Raw genomic sequence first — 16,352 nt, 5'->3', positions numbered from 1 at the left:
GGAAAATGATCACTGCCACACAGATCATTGTGAACTGACCATTCGAATTCATTTAAGAGATCTGCATCAGTGAGTGACAAATCAAGAGAAGAATATGTACCTGTACCAGGATGTAAGTACGTTTTCGAATTATTGTTGAATAGACATAGTTCATTGTTTGAAAGAAAATCTTCTAATATCCTCCCATTTCTGTTTGTATCAGAACTACCCCAAAGTGGATTATGGCCGTTAAAGTCACCCATAATGATACATAGCTTAGGGAGCGGGTCATAAAGAGCCTGAATATCTGTTTGTTGTAGAGTAAAAGACAGTGATACATAAATTGAGCACAAAGTGAAAACAATATTCAAAGTCAGCCTGACAGCAACAGCTTGAAGTGGTGTATTCAGGGGGAGAGGGCTATGTATAACACCCTGCCTCAACAAAATTGAAGAACCCCCTGTAGCTCTAGGTCCTGGAGGAGAAAAATAATTATAAGAATCATATTGCCTTATATCCATAAGGTCAGTGTCTCTAAAATAGGTTTCTTGCAAGCAAAATGCCGATGGTTTGAAGTCCTGTATCAGTAACTGTAAATCATTTAAATTGTTCCTTAGTCCTCTACAATTCCACTGGATGATGTTAGTTGAGCGGCTCATGGAGGTTCAATTGGAGTTCGTGATTTTGAGTGGGGTCTAACTCCACTAACTGGGAGTGACGGATTGACCTCCATCTCTAAAGGTTCAAATTGGTTGTGAACCGTGATAGGGGAAGACTCTGAGGAAGGCACCTCCAAATGCTGGATGGGTTCTGGTCCTTTTGGATTGTTTCTTTTCCTTTTTGCCATTTTTTGAAGATTTATTCTGACTCTGTGATCTCTCCTCTGCGATACATTGTGCTGCTGAAGATAAATCTACCGACGGCAGTGATGCTACATCCTCTGTCTGAGAAGTTGATGTAGATACGTCAATCAGAACCTGAGAAGTCTGAGTAGTGTCACTGATTATGACTTGTTGATTGACCCAAGATAAGGATGTTTGACATGATTTTGATGTCATAGAAGGTCTGGAAACAAGAGCTCGAGAAGAGACTGCATTTGAGTATAAAGTTGATGAAGTGGTAGAAAGGGGTACCAACTTTCTTGCAGAAGAATACGAGATATTGTTAGTGTGTTTGATATGTTGAATTTTTGTCTCGCGTTCATAAAAAGGACAGGATTTAGATGAGGCTAAGTGGTCTCCATCACAGTTAGCACACTTAATGCCATTCGCACACTCAGAAAGTTCGTGTGCACTACCACAACGGGAACATACCGAGCTGTTGCGGCAGAACTTTGCCCCATGACCAAATTTTTGACATTTGAAACATCGGAGAGGAGACGGTACATACACCTCCACCCCAATGTTGAAATATCCAGCTTTTACAGATTTTGGAAGGACGGAATGTGAAAACGTGAACAAATACGTATTGAGCTTGATTGTTGTGCCATCGTCTTTCTTTTTGGAAAATCGCTTTACAGCGATGACCCCTTGATTGTGAAGCTCAGTAACAATGTCCTCCTCAGTCATGTCAGAAAGACAATGAGCCCTATCTCTGACAATGCCTCTACATGAATTCAAAGTTCTGTGTACAGAAGCAACAACGGGTGTATTCACAAACTGTTTTAATTTCAACAGATTGTCCGATTGTTGCTTACGCGCACATTCCACCAACAGAGAGCCATTTCGAAGTCGCGTTACATCCTTAACTTCACCACAGACACCGTGAATGCCCTTGGAAATAGCAAAGGGGTTCAGTTTGAGAGGGTTTTCATCAGCAGATGAGATGACAATAAATCTCGGCCATGAGTCAACTAAGTCAGATGAGCCTTCATCAGATACCGGCGTTTATTCTTCGATGAACCAGAAGGAATGGAGGTAGCCATTATGTAGGAAAAGTGTTCGACAACCCTGCTCCCCACCCACCATGGAGCGTCAACAAGGACGGTGTTACAGCGGAAACCAGTCTGTTACACCAGGGCTACAGGGATGTTATACTCCAGCCAATAAAAACTTGAAAAGCTGTTGAATCAAACAGAACAAATGCCAGGCTGGTTCGCCCTCGACACATTTCTGAAGAAACACAGAATTCAGAGGTTAATATTGCCAGATTGGCCCATGAGCCACCGCCTTCTGGCATGGGACTCTAGGCAAATTAGTACACATAAAATTGTACATTGAAAGCCAAAAAAGCCAAGATCATATAATCAAAGTACTACGTGCAAAAGTATTCACCATGCACAGGGCTTGGCGTGACCAGCCGATTGATTGAATTGGGCCTATTCAACCTCCCGTCTAGGTGAAGTTAGGGCCAAAGTGGCGTGTTGAGCAACAGGAACACGTTTGCAGGCCCCTGTTACCCTCAACCACCAGGATCCCCTCCTCCACCGACACAGGGCCGCAACCCACGGCTAACGGATTGGTGGACCAAATAAGCCCCCGGGTCCACAACGGGGGGTTGGCGAGCACTTAGCGTTACCCAGCACCCACCACGAGGAGGTGGCTCGCCACGGGTGCCTGGTCATATTAGGTACTGACTTCAACACCAGATGGTGGACAAAAGTAATGACTGTGATGACCGTTATACTCATGAAATATGTACAAGATAGTAGTGCATGGCTCCACACAATTTTATTCATGCGTCTTTGTTTTCCACTGATGTGCATGTCCTTGAATAACACCAAATTTTCATTGATATTTTAGGTTTTGCGTTTCTTTCTTTGTTTTTGAAGAGTGTACTTTTCTCTGTCTCACCTATTTCGGCATCAAATAACTTCAGTTAGCAGGCAATAGATATATTAACCATCATTGAAACACCAGGCTTTTGTTGTGATTCCAATCTTAAGATATAAAGCTCAAAATATAAGTATTACAGAATGTGTTCATTTAATGTTTTTTTCAAAAAGTTGGGGTAAAGTATTAAATATTTTATTATTGGTAGTTTAGATTCGTAACTGAGATTGTTAGTGGCTGTATCCTCAAAGGGGGTTGATGGATTGTAAAATTAGTGTCCTCCTGAGATGCTACGTAAGTCCTGAAACATACAAAGTAAATTTAAACTTACCAGGATTTTTAAAAGCAGTATTTTTGTTATTTTAATTTTGACTAAAATTTCTTAAATCGCCAGCGGCTGAAGGGATGATGTAAATCCAGCTAGGGTCCATGCAGGTAGCAGAAGTGCCCCTGGTCCCTAGTGATCTACCTTCAGTTGTTGGTCTATCTATAGCATGTTATTCTATTGTGTTGTCCCTTCTAGCCAAAATGTTTTATATTTTTTTACTAGTTTTACATGTATACCTGTGATATTCTAGATGTTTTACTGTCCCTTGTCGACAGATTTATAACATACGCATACATCCCATTTAAGTGTTAAATGTTCTCGTCACTATATGGCTGAGACATTGCCGATGTGATGTCAAATATTAAGTAACTCACTGACTTACTTGGGGCAAAGGAAAATTACTCATTACTCATTGTTCTGTTCAGAGTGGAGAAAGAAACCATTAGATTAACCACTGATAATCACACAAAAACGGTATACTTTTGGACCAAATTGACTTCAGTCATGTCTTATCTAAGTTATCTAATGTATAGTTTCATTTCATACGTATTGCCTTTAAAAGATCGACAGATAAATAGAACTGTATTTCAGGAATGTTAATTTTCGTTAATTCATTCCACTTGTTACTTTGTTATTGTTTTACCTATGCATATATAATATAGCTATGTACCCCATTCTCAGTCACCTGATGAAGGAGTAAGCATTAACTCCGAACGTTGTGTTCTCATATAAAGAAGTTGATATCCATAAAATCTTCATTCTTATGTATTTCACTTCTAAATGCCCTTCAAAGACTTGAACAAATCGAATTAAGGTTAAAGCCCGTTCTCACGCTAGTAATAACTTGTAGTGACAACTTGTAGTAACAACTTGTAGTATCTACATGTAGATTTGAAAAGCATACCAAAACGAGTCGATACGACTTGGGACGTTGCGATAATCTCGTAGTTTTCACGCAAATGGCGTCTTCGAGTAATGAGGATACGCTGGCGTGGATTGCCGTACATTTGGTAAATGAAAATATTACAGTGCATATATTTCCTCATATATTTTTATATTTTTCAAAAATAATTCTTAACTAAGGAAATCCGTATAGGAGCAATTACTATGCATAGTGTATCTTGTTTTGTCAAGCAAAGCGTCAGGCAATTAGCAAACACGTCCATGCCAGCCTTAACTAATTAATCACAGATGAAATTAGTGAGCTGTGTCGGCACAGGCCTTTCTTCTCGGCTACATCCCATGGTCAAGCGCAGATAGGTAGGCCCATCTCAGCAGGAGCATGTATACCACCAACTAGGTCATAATCGAAAATCAACTTTACCATCGTACCATCTTCTTTGTCTTGACGTAAATGCCATGACCACGTACTGACAGATATTTGGATTAGCAGCTGACACAAACCAGCCATGCCTATACCATAAAGAAAATCAAGTCTTGTTTAGTAATCATCTCCTCACCACCTACCTCGTATAGGAAACTTTCTCAGCATAGGGTAGATAACGCATATGGAAAACTCCAACATCGGAGAAACTTGATAACGACAAACGGGTAGAGCTGTGGGTTATAAAATCCTGGGTTCTCCCATCTCAGGCACACTTGCTTGAATAAACCCAAGGAACTCACAGCTCTCTCCTTTCTTGTTTCAAGGTAAGAAACATTTAAACCTCATTCTTGTTTATGTCTAACTTGCTATTTCTTTGTAATTATCGTCTTAAAAGGCTAGAGTATATTGAAGCGCTCCTACGATATTGAAGCACTCTTCAGTGCAAGTGCTGGTTTTACATTAATCCTTAGCCACTACCCAGAAGTATTTAATTATGCACATTGCGTCGTGGGCTCCTCAAGTTTTTTGTCATGTACAACGAATATTTCTTTTCTATCTTTCGACACACAGCTGTACATGTATATCCCTAGTCTTTGTCCAGTTTTATTCAATTTGCGTGTTAGATCTGTACATACAGGTTAGATTCGTGTTCAGTAGCCTAGATGCTTGTAGTTTAGTCGCAAAATCAGTTCCGAGAGTTTATACAATTATTTCGAGCAATGATGAATTTATATGTAGGGCAGTTACTCCGTATTTTGGCGTATGTCCAGTCTGTGCACTACATGTCGTTTACCGTATTTGCTCAATGCATGTATTTTGATAGTTGAAAACTACTGTCATTAATCGTAAGGCTTTACCGTAGTTAATGCATCAAGTGCGACCTACCATAACGGACATTAATCCAAACCGTAGTTAATGCAATAGGTACTACATACCGTAATTATCGTGGACCCATTACCGTAGTTAGAATATTAGGCGCTACACCCCTGATAGTCATAACTCGTTACAGTAGGTATCACTTTACCCGCAAGATTAGGTTATGTTGTATTATTTGTATTATGTTTCTGTAAGCAGTTACCATGCACACTCTGTTATACCACTCACTGCTTAAATTACTTGACTTATACTGAAAGTGTATTAGGATATTGATTGTTATGCTTAAATTACTTGACTTATACTGAAAGTGTATTAGGATATTGATTGTTATGTCTATTATTTGTATGTCTTTATTATGTATCAATTGGTGTTTTGTGAATGTCATCTCAAGGCACACTTGCTTGAATAAACCCAAGGAACTCACAGCTCTCTCCTTTCTTGTTTCAAGGTTCGCTCCCAATAGCTAATTCCCCAAATCGAGGCTTGACAGCCCCTTTAGCCTAGTAAAGTTAAAGGTTGCCCTAACCGGCACAAGCTAGCTGTCTTAAAAAGAAAAAGAGGAAAAGAAAACACAAATCCGTCTGGGTTAGGCAATGGATACAACGCGGGCCTGCCGTCCATCCGTGTCGTTCCCTTTTACTGGAACTGGAGCAAGGAGACCCTCTCACACTCAGGAATGTTCTGAGAATGGATTCGAAACATTTCCATTTTTTGCTGGAATTAATTCAAGATAAAATTAAAAAGCAGTAAACTCCATAGAGGAACTCCATATGGGCAGGGGAGAAGCAGGCAATTACCTTACGTTTCAACGCAAGTGGTATGTTTACTTATGTCTTAGTTGAAAAAATAATAATATGTTCAAAGAGCTTGTTGTGAATAGCGTATAATATATTTTATGATAATACTTTTAAGTAATTCACTGCGTGCGTTACTTCTTAAGGGAGATGATCTACCTACCTACCTACCTACCTACTATTTTCAATATTGAAGTGCAATAAAATATCTATGCAAAATTTTGATGTAATAATGATGATAATATGATTATGGTGACGAATGCAAAAAACAACTTCACAAATTTGGGGCATTAAACATATTGTCAAGATCTGATGTGATGCGAGTGGGTGATTGTGATGGTTTGTTTCTGGTGTGAAACTGAGTCACCCGAACGTAACTAAGCTGTATGGGGTATTGAGGGGCTGATGGTGCACGTGCTGCACGTGGTCAAGGGAGCGTAACTGTCAGGGTGACTGTGAGGGTGACTGTGAGAGTGGACGTTCTTACACGTCAGTGAAAGCTGAGATACCGCTGGGTGGTGTCGAATGGCACTTGTGTAGAAGTGCGTGAGTTTGTTCATTTTGCATTAATTTTTGAAGTGGAAGAATGTTTTCATGCACTTAATTTCATGTGGTTATTCAATGCGTGGTATGTAAACACAAGTAGTGACTGTATTGTGCTTGAGGCGGGTATGTAAAAGGTGTTTGATATATGTATTGAATGTTTACTACAGATGTTGAAAGTAATAGCACCTGAAGATGCATTTTGTATCAAAGCGTAAGTATGTATGAAATTAGAGTATTGTTTATCAGCAATCATGTTGTAGGTGACTGAACGGGGTGTCACAAAGTTTATGTATCCAACTGTAAGAATACTGTCGTATTTTAGCGCCCAGGGCATGATGCACGGTGTGAGCATACGTTGGTCTGTGGTCAACCGAGGGGTTGATGTGATCTCTGTGAGTGGGCAGTCGAGGACTGTAAGGGACGTCTATGGAGACGCGGGTATACAGACAACAGGCAGTAGCCATTGTGAACTACGATGAGAGTCGGATACTGAGAGCGACTGTCAACAGTGGACTGAAACACAAGTGAACTGGGAGAGCAAAGTTCATGTGAGAAAATGAACTGGACAGTTTGACGGAGGTCATTCTGAGATGTGGAATGTGACATGGAGTCACCAGTGTTGTGAAGTTAACCCCGCAACCGTTCAATTTCCAATGTTTACTAATAATTACCTACTTATCTAATTGCAATGCATAATGTTATACATGAGATGTGCATGAGATGTACCGTGGGTTATATGTAGTTTGTGTGTGTGTGTGTGTGTGTGTGTTGTGTTGTGTGTGTGTGTGTGTGTGTGTGTGTGTGTGTGTGTGTGTGTGTGTGTGTGTGTGTGTGTGTGTGTGTGTGTGCATTGACTGGGATCTGAACACGCGTACAAGGTGTGTGCAAGACATACTGTGGGTGAATGTCAATAAATTTTGGAAACTGAAATTTGTCTGTTCTGGGTTGTGACACTTATGCCTTTATAACTGTTGTTTACAAATGATATATGTCAAATCTTTGTCACCTGGTGACAGCTACACGTCACTAGAGTATTTGTACCACATGTCAAGAAATACAATCTGTCTGTTCATTCCTGAAGTCTACCGGTCCATTCTATGAAGCATTCCATGAAGACTATGTGAAGGTAACACTGATATGTATAATGATGCACTATTTATGGGATATCTATTCGTTGATTACATGATTGGTGGGTTTAAAGGATACACACCTGTAATGCATCATTTCAAACCTCCACTACCCCCCTTTCCCCCTTTCCCCCATCCGAAAAAATGTACAAGCATTTAAAATGATTATTCATATTAATCTTATTTTATTTCAGCACATCAGATGGCATCTCTTTCTGAGAAAACAAAAATATTCTGGTGCACAGCAAACCCCGAAAATCTTTGCATAAAAATAAACTCATTACATTGGTTAACGAGCAGGCAAGAATCTATCATTCCAGTTATATTTAAATTTCTTTTTTCACAGTCATGTAACATACTGGTCATCTAACATAACTAAGTCATTAACACCATTAATTTAACATTTGAATCTACTTCATGAACATACCACTACCTAATGAAAAATACATTATGTATGTCTCTGGTGAGTTCATTAGACCGTTAATTAAGCTATCACACCGGTAAAGTGTCAGGCAAGAGAGTAAATATTTCTGTTTGGTGAAAAGAAGAATTTCTATGAGAAATATGACTTCAGCACTCAATATTATTATAAAAAGATGTTTAAGTAATAATTCACTGGTAAATAGACATACACATTACGTCAGTAAGCCAAGAAATGTAAAGAGAGTATTAATGGATATTATTTTAATTATGTATGGGATTTTGTACAAAGAATATTCAACTAATGCATTTCTCGGTAATGACATATGCCATCGTTTACAGTAGTTTGAATGATGCAATCAGTAATACACAAAGAATGTCACATATCATTTCAGTAAATCTTTTAGGGACAGTAGGGTAGCTTAGTTGTTAAAGTGTTTGCCATCGCACAAAAGACTTGTGTTCGATTCTGCTATTGGGTACAATGAGTGAAGTCCAGCCCTGGACTCCCCAGCCATGATGCTGGAATATTGCTTAAGCGATATAAAATTATACTCACTGATGTCATGGATTTATTTGGGGGTCTTGTATCCAGATTATCAGTGAGAAATAATATCCTGTCATGAATGTATATGGTTTGAAATGTGTGTGATACCAACAATCACTATTCTGCCATCTTTTAGGTCAATTGAGAATTTATATGAAAATAATTCAAGATACAGAAAGAATACTTTTTTTGTTGTAGTTTTTTAACACTGTTTTGTAGGTGTTGTAACCTTACGGATGTATTAACATGTTGTGTTATCTCAGTATGAGAGATTGAACAGTGCTTCAGAGGATACTTGTAGTTCTGTTAACCATTAGAGGGGAAGCAACTTTGATTCTAGATGATGAAATACTGAGTCAGCAGTTTAGTAGCTTATGCTAGGAGCTATTCATGGTTTATTTTCACACTGATATTCGAAGATTAATGACTGAATCTTCAGTTTGAGTTCTTGGCGTTTTCTTTCATCAGGAATCTTTTTTATCTCCAATCCTACTTGCTTGCCAAATAGAATGTCACAGTATGATTCTGTATCCTGTTTGTCCTTCTTTCTTTCATCGATCTGAGTTAAAGTCTGTATCATCAGTTTGTTCACATCCACATTGTCAATGCTTTGTCTCCTCTTCTTGTAAGGCGTGGCAATGGGTGACGTTAAACATAACTCATTGTTCTCAGTGGTTGACTGCAATGTAACATCAGTTCAAACGAAAAATTGATTATGCATCTACATCAGTGCTGGACAAGACTCCAATTCAGAACCAGAAAGACAAGACCCAGTGTCCAGTGTCGTTGTTGGGGACGATGCATTTATGTTGAAACCTTACCTCATGAAACCCTACCCCATGAAAGATTTATCTTTTCAGAAAAGGATCTTTACTTATCGCCTATTTAGGGCCAGGAGAGTGTCGGAAAATGCATTTGGCATTCTCACAAACAGGTGGTACTGCACGAAAGTGTGATGCTCTCAGTAGTCAAGGTCTCTTGTTTCTGGTGGAAAATACATTATATTGTTCTATTGTCGCTCGTACTGAAAACAAAGTGCAGTAAGGAGTATTTCATGCCATGAATTGCAGTAAACAATGAAACAGTTAAGAAGAATACCAGAATTGCCTCATTACTTCATAGCCATACCATAAAGGGAAGGTTTCATAGTGGGAATCATGTCAGTCATAAATCAAACAATTGCAAACAATACTATTTCTTGCTGACATGTTCTCTATGTCTTTGTTGATTAAAGAAAACATTATTGGAGCAGATCAATGTGCTTCCAAAGCCATACATATACTTGTTCAAATATATGGTAGTTATGATGTGCAAATGCTGAAATTCTTGAAACTAACGCTATTTACCATACTGTTCACTGATGGTCTCTTTTGTACTCGGCCTCAGAGCAGCCGATCCAAGAGATGAAAGAAATCCCACAGATGTTGTAGTCCTACTCCCCTGAGAGTTATTCACCTTCTTCCACTCTCTCCCATAGTATGTCCTCAGGCTTGTGAATTTAGCACTGCTCCGCTATTGCTGGCTGAGAAGAAGGCGGGGCACCTCTAAATTCAGACCAAATTATTTTAAGTTTGTAACATAACTTTAATGTTACATTTTCCCTTTATGTATATGAAAGAATACACTCGATAAGACGTATGGGGAATACAACTAGTAATATACTTTACATCTAAGATTAATGTTTGCAAAATACATTTGTCAATGACTGCAAAATACTATCAAGATTCACTATATTTACATGGATTTTTAGTAACCATACTTCTCTCACCACATGGCCTCAAATCTAATAGTTGAAGGCTGGGAGAGTGACTAATCACTTCGGGTATGCATAAGGTCCCTGTTGGACTGCATTGGTATGTCAAATACTGGCAAGTCACGTTCTTCACTTGAATGGAGGTCATTGTATGTGACAGTACTGCATACAGTTTCCTCAGCACCAGTTTCGGCCTCCTCGCCTTCTGATAACACTACATTGTCTAGATCTGGTAGTGAATCGTCAGTTGAAATTGACAACACTGCCTGTCAGGGGGCGAAACGTAAAGTATGAAATACAAAGAACCACAACCTAGTGCCCTCTGATGTAATATATGCTCACACATGTTCATGAAAGTAATAAAATTACTTTTGACATTGTCCTTGATCTTCCAAATCCCAAATCTAAATCACAATGTACAGAGAACGCACCCGACCGATTGCGTGACGTTTACAAGAGACATTGTGAAAATAATACTAGTGGATACTAGCTTTTTGCAATCACATACAAATGTATTAATTGTCCCTTTTCGAGTGGAGATATTTTCCAAAGTAGCATAGCTTTGAGTACAGCGTATATTGGTTTCACTTTACAGGACATTTTGGTATTTCACTGGCTGTATCATGAAGTATTTTTTCTCTTGGGTGCTTTATTGAGATTCTACCGAATGGTCGTCATCACATTCATCACTATATTGACTGTTCTACCTGTTCTATCCCCAAGGAGTGTTTAACCTAGAACGAAACACTACTGGGAAGGAAGTCTGGTCATTCATTTCAGTTGTAGTAGGGATACTTGTTTAAAGCTTTTTTGTGTGTAAATATTATATGTGCACTGCCCGACTTGTAAACGATAGTCGCCGTCCTTGTAGAAGTCAGCAACTCCCTGTTTGTACACATTAAAAAGTGTGTGCGTGCGTGCATGCGTGCTTGTGTGTGTGTGTGTGTGTGTGTGTGTGTGTGTGTGTGTGTGTGTGTGTGTGTGTGTGTGTGTGTGTGTGTGTTCCGATTCACCGAATGATTGTGTTTTTGGGTTTGGACAACGTCAGTTGATAAATCCTGCTCATCCTCTTTTTTCTGTGTGCACATGTAGAAACGAAAAATCTTTACTGTTGTCTCCTCATATACATTAGTCACTGAGTTTTGTCCCATTACTTCTCCTTTAAAATCTTTAATGAAGAACGTTTGCTTTCACCATCGGGAAAGGGCAGCTCTTTGTCCACTGCCAGAATGTCGGCTTGTCCAGCATCCCTAAATACTGATACATGTCTTGTCCCACCCCGTTTTGACTTCGCACTTTCTAAAAGACTTTTACCTTGGTGTCAAAATCTGAAAAGAGTGTCAACTTGTGTTCGCCGAGATGAATTTTCTTTCTTTGGTTTGACGTTGTTTTTCTTCTCGAAGTCTGTCAAATACTCCTCTTGAATAGGTATGTATTTCTGGATTTTCCAGTTGTTTCAGACTTGCACCAGACTACTGTCGCGACCCTGTCGCCGTATGTAGGAATGTATCTTGAAATCTCTTCATCTTTCATCTCAAAGATAAGCTGTAAGTCCCAATGGTCCCTGGTATGGTGATCTACCCTCTGTTGTTGGCGATTGATGGCCTGTTATTATATTGTACTGTCCAAATAGTGCTACTATCATTTTTTAAGTTTCCACGCTAGTTTTAATAGTAACTGTGATAGTCACGTATGTTCTCGTCACGATATGGCTGCAATATTGCCGATGTGACGTTAAATATTAACTCACTCACCCACTCAAGGATAAGGCTTGGATGGAACTTACCATAAATATGGTTGTCCCTTTAGAGGTTTAATCACATGAATAATAGTAAAAATTCCAAACTCATCTTAATATTACCTGTTATTTATCTTATAATTTCATTTTAAATCATTTAACACTCTAATGATAATGACAGCATCCAAGAACTTTAAGCCTGTACAAAGTCGAAAATGTACTATAAAAGGCAATGCTAACTGTCAACAGAAGTGATTATTCCAATATTCAAGATATGTCTTATTACCTCCATCTTTACTAATACATGTGGCACCCGTGGCGAGCCACCTCCTCGTGGTGGGTGCTGGGTAACGCCAAGAGCTCGCCGACACCCCCGTAGTGGACCCGGGGGGGGGGGGGGTATTTGGTCCACCAACCCGTTTGCCGTGGGTTGCGGCCCTGTGTCGGTGGAGGAGGGGATCCTGGTGGTTGAGGGCAATGGGAGCAAGACCAGTGTTCCTATTGCTCAACACACCACTTTGGCCCTGACTTCACCTAGACGGGAGGTTGAATGGGCCCGGTTCAACCAATCGGCTGGTCACGCCAAGCCCTGAGCATTACTGTATGTAATGTTACACAAAATTTTGAGAATCGCAAGATGGATATTATTAGGTCTTGGCCGATTTTTGGATCTTCTGAATTTCAAATTTTACTAATTCATATTTTTGCCTAGAGTCGTATGCCCAGAAGGCGGTGGCTCATGGGCCAATCTGGTGGAATTATTAATGTTTTAATTCTTCTGCTGGAGTATATCATCCGAGTATCCTTGGTGCTGTAAGCTGGAGGCCCGCTTACTTTAGCATTGTCCTTGTGATACTCCGTGGTGGGTGGGGAGCTCGGATGATGAACCATTTAAACTAACCATGGCTTATGAGAACCCAACAAAAAAAACAAAACGTCCACTTGATATTGACCCTGTTGATACTGACCATAGACCGTCTGCATCGATTGAGTATTGGCCGCGTTTCATTGTTATTGAGACTCCTGACAAGACACCATTAAAGTTGAACCCCTTTGCTGTATCCAAGGGTATTCAAGGTATTGCAGGGGATGTGAAGAACATAAGACGCTTACGTTCAGGTGCCCTGTTAGTAGAGTGCGGAAAAAAGCAACTAATTTGCTGAACATCAAATCTTTCGTGGGTATTCCGGTCACGGTTTCTGGACACAAAACCTTGAATTCAAGCAAAGGTATCGTTAGAGATCGAGACCGATTGTTTGATGATATGTCGGAACTTGATATAGGATCTGAAATGAAGGATCAAGGTGTACTCTTTGTCAAGCGCTTTTCAACTCGGAGAAACAGTGAAGCCATCAAAACGAACACCTATCTGTTTACTTTTTCATGTCCTAATGCTCCCAAATCAGTGAAGGCAGGCTACTGTAACATTCCAGTTGATACCTACATCCCCAACCCGCTCAGGTGTTTTAAATGCCAGAAATATGGACACGGCGTAAATACTTGCACATTGTCTGTTGGGTGTGCTCACTGTGGTGAGAAGATCTGCAGGGATCTCTGGTAACACATTGGCTGACCTTGTTGCTAAAGCAGCACTCAACAAATCTGTGACATCACTGCTTATTCCTTACAGTGATTACAAAGCCACGATTAGATGTTATATCCGTGATCTGATGCAGAAGAAGTGGGACACCCAAGTGGGTATGAATAAGTTACATGATATAAAACCTTACATTGGTTATACCCACTTGGGTTGTCAGTCCAGATTTGAAGAGGTTATTCTACGACGATGTCGTATTGGACACACTCGATATACTCATGCGTACCTGTTAAAAGGTGAGGATCCTCCTTTCTGTATCCCTTGTGATGAGAGAGTTACAGTCAAGCATATTCTGCTTGACTGTGTTGAGTGAGTGAGTGAGTTAATATTTAACGTCACATCGGCAATATTTCAGCCATATTGTGACGAGAACATTTAACAAAGAAAAGGATTATATGTATATTATAAAATCTGTCGGCGAAGGACAGTAAAAGAACTAGAATATCACAATTTGAATTAAAACTAGCGTGGAAAGATAAAACTAATATCACTATTCTGACAATACAACATAAAATCCGGCTATAGATTGCTAACAACTGAAGGTAGATCACCATACTAGGGACCATGGGGACTTACAGTACCTTTGCTACCTGCATGGACCCTAGTTGGATTTACATCGTCCCCTCAGCCGTTAGCAATTTACTCCCATCTAGCCAAATATTAAAAATACACATATGCTACGATTAAAAACAGTGGAAGTCTAAACGTACAGGAAATGTGTAGGGACTTACGTACCCTCTCAGGAGGACAATAATTTTACGGTACTTCAACCCCCTTTGAGGGTACAGCCACTAACAATTCAAGTTACTAATCTAAACTAGTACTGGATTGAACACACAGTTAAAGGCAGGGTTAGATTCATTAGAATATAATTTAGTAATGCATTGTAAAGACAATTTTATACGACGTTGAGTAAGAGATGGTTCATCGGCCTCAACGTACAGACTATCAATAGGTGAAGTTCTGAAAGACCCAAGACAAAGTCTTAAGCCTTGATGTGGACAGAATCAAGAAGTTTAAGGTTGCTTTTGCAGGCTCCACCATATACGATGGAGCCATAATCGAGTTTCGAACGTACGAGTGATCGATATAGGTGTAAGAGGGTTGCTTGATCCCCTCCCCACTTTGAGTTGGAAACGACTTTCAACAAGTCAAGCGCTTTCAGGCATTTAGTTTTAAGGGACTTGATATGAGGCAGAAATGTTAAATGGGAGTCAAAGATTAGGCCCAAGAACTTGGCCTCCTTTACAACTTTGATGGGAGTGCCATCTAGAGATAGTTCAGGGTCCTTATGTGGTTTATATTTTCTGCAAAAATGTATACAATTAGTTTTGGATTTAGAAAATTTAAAACCGTTTTCAAGACACCATTTATTTATTTTGTTTAAACAAAGCTGCAGTTGCCGTTCAATAGTATGCATATTTTTACCACGACAAGAAATGTTAAAATCATCCACAAATAACGATCCATCAATTGAATCGTTTAAAACTTTTGATGAACTATTTATCTTTATGCTAAAAAGTGTGACAGACAAAATACTGCCTTGTGGAACACCCTGATCCTGATTGTAATGATCAGACAGGGTAGAACCCACTCGAACTTGAAACTGTCTATCATTTAAAAAGTTGGCTATAAATTGAGGTAAACGACCTCGCAAGCCGAAGTCATGTAAGTCTCTTAAAATACCATGTTTCCAGGTTGTGTCATATGCTTTTTCAAGATCAAAAAAGATAGACACAGCATGTTGTTTATTAATTAGTGCATTTTTAACAAATGATTCTAAACGCACTAAGTGATCAACAGTACTTCTGTTTTTACGGAAACCACACGGTATATCAATTATAAGGTTATTTGTTTCCAAGTACCAAACAAGTCGATTATTTATCATGCGTTCCATGGTCTTGCAAACACAGCTAGTTAACGAAATCGGACGATAATTAGATGGATCGGTATGATCACGTCCAGGTTTAGGTATTGGTACTACTATGGCGTCACGCCATGAGGGAGGAAAGTTACCCGATGTCCAAATATGATCAAAAATATTGAGAAGCGTTTCTAGGCAGGATTCTGGTAAGTGCTTCAGGAGTTGATAATGTATGTTATCAGCTCCTGTAGCAGTGTCATGGGTTTGATCAAGAGCAGTATGGAGTTCATGAATAGAAAACGTTTCATTATAATCTTCCCCATTATCAGAATTGAAATTAATAGTTTTCTTTTCTTCTTGTTTTTGATATTGCTGGAATTTTGGTACATAATTTGAAGAGGAAGAATGTTTAGCAAGGGTTTCACCTAGTTTATTAGCAATATCTGATTTATCAGTAAGCAATTGATCTCCATGTTTAAGATGATGGACAGTAGATTTAGTACCTTTACCTTTGATTTTCAGGATCATGTTCCATACCTTGGACATGGGTGTCCGAGAATTTATTTTGGATACATAATTTTGCCAAGATTGGCGTCTATTTTTTCTAAAAGTACGCCGTGCTGCAGCATTTAAAATTTTAAATTTATTTAAATTATGCACCATGGGATGGCGACGGAAATAATGT

The sequence above is a fragment of the Haliotis asinina genome, chromosome 13, assembly GCF_037392515.1.
Source record: "Haliotis asinina isolate JCU_RB_2024 chromosome 13, JCU_Hal_asi_v2, whole genome shotgun sequence".
Taxonomy (NCBI): Eukaryota; Metazoa; Mollusca; class Gastropoda; order Lepetellida; family Haliotidae; genus Haliotis; species Haliotis asinina.
The sequence above is the reverse complement of the archived record's forward strand: the minus strand, read 5'-3'. Positions refer to the sequence as shown.